A 5,733-nucleotide genomic window follows, 5' to 3' on the forward strand; every position below is an offset into this window, starting at 1 on the left:
AACGTGAGACACTCTCAGCGACAGTGTTTGGTGAAGAGTAATTGTGCAACAAATGAAAGAGTCCGTTCACCTGTGTCCTCTCGTACCTGTGGAGGTATGGAGCCGTGCAGATAGGCAGAGGCATGTTGGAGATCTCATCTGAGGATTTCTGCTTCTACACCCAAACAAAGGTGGTGAACTTCATTTTTAAATGTGGTATATATTTATGCCTACATGTATTTTAAAAAAAAACACAACCCCCCTGATTTTGTTCCACATATTTCATACATGTTACTTTTTAAAACAGAATATGAACTTACAAAATATTGTTGGAGATTAAACTACCCAGCAGTATATAAAACATTTGAAACGAGCTCTGGACCGACAACAATAAAATGATGGTCACACATTTTAGCATCAGGGATAATAATTCAGTAATAATATACAATCCCATGACATTTTATTCTTGACACCTGCATTGCAATTGAATGTAAATCACATGATACGTCTGGAAAGTGTTGTAATTTTGGTCAACTAAATCCTTAAAATCATTTCCTATTAAACAAGAAACCATTCATTATAGTTTCATATCGGATAAATCACTAAAGTATTGATATTTATTGCATTTGAAAAGCCAAATATTTAGCATATTCTCAAATTTCATGCTTCCCTCCAGTGTGCCACTCTGCATCACTCTTAGCATACTGATGGGTGGTGGTGGGGCTGGGGGTGGGGGTGGGAGTGGGGTCTGTGTATGGATATCTAAATATCTTGAAACCAGACACAAAAAACCCAGTTGGTAGTAAAAGGAGACAAGATGATGGGTCAGTGACACTTTTACGTTTTGATGGACGTGAGCAGATGCCAACATATTTTCTGAATAAATCCAACATTACTGGAGATGTGAGGAGCAGATAAAGAGCATGGAAACATGATGGAGGCTCAGAGGTGTGCGGTGCTCCAGTCAGGAACCAGACAGGAACTTGACCGATAGTCCAACAAAGTGTATCCGGAGTTCTTGTGCCTGGTTCTGATTGGCTCATTAGCGGCTGTTTGTTAAATTTGAATATGAACTTGTTCAATAGCATGAATTCAGTTACAGCGGCATCAGTTTCATTCACACATTTGTCTGTGGTGGACATAATGACTTCTTATTGCAGGTAAAACAGGTGGAACTGGTAACATGAATTGTGACTGTGTTCCATTTCTGTGTTTTGCGGCCACTGAGGCAGCAACTCTTTAACTGGCACACCTGAGTGGAACACTATTAATCTCACAAGCACATTTACAAGTAACACAAGCTGTTTTACAGCGTCTTTAGACAGCCAACACGTTTTATTTACGTGAACCTGAATGTGTTAACTGAAAATTAGGAAATGAACACTTCCATGACCACATAATTACACCGGTTAACAAAGATTTTGTCCCATGTGTGCAAAAAATAATTGGTTCAAATGTGTTTTTGCCCAATGAATCCAGATATGTTTGTCTATAAGCCATAGTTTTTTTTTGTTCTAGTTAACTCGCATGGAAAAGCAGTATGAAGAAAAATGGAGCACTAAAGAGCAATTAGCCAAATATAGGCAAAAATCATATATTGTACATTTTAGAGGTAAGTTAATTTTAAGTGTAACAATGGCCTAATTCATGAATAAGTAATATAAACTATATACTACTATAAACACTTAAAACACATCTGAGAGGAAAATTCTAAAAACACAATTAAATTCAATGTGAAGAGTAACCTGCTGACGTCTTCCTGTTTTACTCTGAGGGCCAAAAAGTTGCATTTCGTTGCCCAGTTTCCAAATTCAGGACGGACTTCATAAGCAGTCCGACAAAAAACACAACATGCACTATTTTTTAGATATTACTCCAAATTTTTAGCGTTTCTTGTAAATTACGGAATACAAAATAAAGTCACTCTTTGTCTTTCCTGATAACATCCTGTCATCAGATGTCACTGGTATACAGGTCACAAGCCAAGAAGCTTGGACATAAATATCTGCATAACTTCCTTATTCGTAACCTTTAATTAAGGATGTTTGTCTGTCCCCTAAAACTATTATAACGTTCAATGCCAGCTCAACTACCAGTGACTTGTATCTTGGCTTATATTATTAGTGGCAGGATTCACCTGTTGGCCTCAGTGAACTCTGAATACTGTAAACTAGCTGTTAGAATGACATTTACCCTTTAATTTAAGCTGCCATGATGGAGTCCAAATAATATGTATGAATGTGATATTATGTGACTGAATATCATTCATAATTTCTTTATGTTTTTGATACCCTTATAAAAAGGATATCTTACTACAAAACATATTATTTATAAACTGGGAGAATCCTAACAACCTTAAACTTTCTGCAGCCTGTGTGCTGTCAATCAACTGGGTAAATCCACATCAAATGTCACATGCTCGGAGTGCATATGCAAAGAAGCTTTTTCACACATTGTAGGTCCAAAACCCAGGTAGGATATCACTGTGTACCTTTGAGCAAGCTCCTTTACGGTGTAGCGTAAAGCTGAAGAAGCTGTGGTGTAAAACCAGCAAAGTGAACTGGCAGAGAAAGTCTGTTCAAAGAGAAACGGATGAACTACTAGGTGGTGAAAAAATACACAGCAGATTGATTTACTTGTCAAAGGTTAAAGAATAATGGCAAACACTTAAATGTATATTAAGATTAATTGTATGAATTATCAAGATTAATATTAAACTGTATCCCACCTCATCATAACAAAGATCCGAGCATGACTGTGAATGTAACATGTCTGTCTTCACAGCTCAGCTGACCTGTTGGCTCCCTCTACTGGTGAATAATAGAAGGCCTGCTCTTTATGCACGCGCGCACACACAGACACACACACACACACACACACACACACACACACACACACAGACACACAGACACACACACAGACACACAGACACACAGACACACACACACAGACACACACACACAGACACACAGACACACACACACACACACACACACACAGACACACAGACACACAGACACACACACACAGACACACAGACACACACACACACAGACACACAGACACACACACACACACACAGACACACAGACACACACACACACAGACACACACACACACACACAGACACACAGACACACAGACACACACACACACACACACACACACAGACACACAGACACACACACAGACACACACACACACACAGACACACACACACACACACACACACACACACACACACGAGTCTCTGTTTGCATGGTTGGATTTCCTCTGTGAATAACAGATGGAGATCGAGACTCAGTGTTCACAAGCAGCGATGAGAGAAAGTCAGCTGGCACCGTTTGCTCTGGAAGAAATGGACCAAACTACCTGTTGATGTGCAGAAGTGTCAGAGAACTCCGTTCATGTGTTTGCACTGATCGCCTCTGAAGGTTGTGCAATTTCATCGTGTGCAGCATTTAACACAGAAGGGAGGAAAAAACCCTTTTTAACAGTAAGAAGCCTCCGATAAGAAGCGAGCCGGTCACTTCTATTAATGTTGATGCCTTTCAATGGTGCGAAGCCACACATCCACCTCAGTAAGCTTCTCCTCCAATGCTACAACACGATGGCATTTATTATGTTCTACATTATCACTAAAGGAAATAGATTACACAAAACATGGGGAGAGGAAGAGAAACAGCCTTTACCAAGTTCCCAGCAGAGCAACCCGTGTCCTGTTGCTGTTGCTCTGCTGGAGTAGAAACTGTAGATTCAAGGTGTGAGCTCACATTTCTGGGCTAAAATAAACTGCAGTGGAACAGCAACAGGAAGTGACACAGCACAATGACACTCGACTTAGTCTACAGGATTCAGGAGATTTACAACCCCAATTACAGAAAAGTTGGGACGCTGTGTAAAATGTAAACAAAAACAGATTGTAATAATTATATAAACCCATATTTAATTGAAAATAGACCAAAGACAATATATTAAATGTTGAAACAGAGAGCTAACAAGAACTAAAACTAATAAACAATAGAAAGAAGCAGTAAATGGGACCTTCTGGAGAGCTTGTTGAGCAGTTAAAGACTAGCAGCCTCTTTACCGGTATCCTCTTGAACATGTTGGATGTTAGGTCTTCAACTATTATATATCTGGGATATTGTTTGGGGCTATAAATAGTAACCTAAAGAACATGTAGAAAATAGAACTGAGTGCCAGAGTCAACCCAGTCTCTTATTGTAAATGACATGACAGATATTCAATAATATCACTGAAGGAACCACATGTCTGAGTGCCAATAAGAAGTTTATTTCAATGCAGTCAATATTATTAAAAAAAAAAAAAAAAAAAAAAAAAAAAAAAGAGCCATGGCATAGCTTGGATATATTCTTTGCACTGAAATGATCTAAAAAAGAAATCAAATTCCTGCAAAACATCTGAAGAGAGAAAAGCAGTAAGGCAAAGAGATGGTTTATCTAGAATTCAGGTCCAAGCAGGCAATAAAACGGCCGGTTTTACTCAAAATTCAGATGAAATGCATCAAATTTACACATCAAAATATGAGCCATGAAAACAAATATTTACAATTCCTTTTTATCAGATTTGTTTCATAATAAAAGTCTGAACCAAGCACGGCAAATGGGAGAAAGCGAAGCCATTTTTTCTTTCTCCACACTAAAGCAGTGTTGGGAGCTACGGGATCAGATCATCCGTTTGCTACCGGAGATATTGAGCTACATGCTGAGGAGAAAGGGACATTTGATTGGGTATTGTTTCAATGCTACTCTGGACTCATTTTGTCATAAATATCTTTAGTATCGAAGCATTCGTGTAATTCAATTTAATGGAGCAGGTGAGTGTGAGCTTCCTTTTTTAGACCCGACTAGTTTAAAGCCAGAGTCGATCACAACGATCCAAACGACTGCTACAGGCAGCACGACTGACCTGCTTGTGAGATGAACAGAATCAGGGTGCCATTGTTGTAATGGACCTTTTCTATGGCAGCGTGGTGATCATGAACACGTCTGTAAGCTACATCTAGTTGAATATTTCTTAGATCTCAGGTTGTATATTTCCTGAGTTGTTACTTTCGCAGCTGGTGAAGAAAAATTCCTGCAATTCTACTCAGCTGAGCTACAAGAATTTTTGCCCATTTGAGGCAATGATGAAATAAGAGCATGGATGCCAAGAAGCTTTATTCAAACAGCTCACCATTAAAATAAAGCATCTCTCACTCCACATGTCCACCACACAGGTTCGGATCAGCTTCTACTTAAACTGTCAAATTCTTGAGCCAAAAACACTGAAGCTTCAACACTGTTTACGACATCTCTTAATTAGATTGTTCATTTTATAGCAACCGGAGACGCAACTGTTCGATGTGAAACAACAGAAGGAGGACGAGGCGAGCAGAGAGGAAGTCTGCTGGAAGGTCACTTATCGTGTTTGGTGACATTGATAACGGAAACAACATTCATCAGCAAATGGAAAACAAAAGCGATTAATGATAAAAGGTGAAAAAGGATTGAACTAAAGAGGCCTTCATTAAAACTGGAGGAGAACATGATGAACAAAGGTTCAGGTTGGCTCTCCATGAAGAGAGGAGCTCCTTCTTTCTCCTCAATGAGCACATCAGTGTGGGGGGGTGCAGAGTGTGTGGGGGGGGTGTAGAGTGTGTGTGTGTGGGGGGGGGGGTGTAGAGTGTGTGGGGGGTGTGTGGGGGGGGGGGGTGCAGAGTGTGTGGGGGGGGTGTAGAGTGTGTGTGTG

Source organism: Embiotoca jacksoni, unplaced genomic scaffold (genome assembly GCF_022577435.1).
Source record: "Embiotoca jacksoni isolate LCO1_2020_lvr unplaced genomic scaffold, fEmbJac1.0.p SCAF_18, whole genome shotgun sequence".
In the NCBI taxonomy this organism is placed as follows: domain Eukaryota; kingdom Metazoa; phylum Chordata; class Actinopteri; family Embiotocidae; genus Embiotoca; species Embiotoca jacksoni.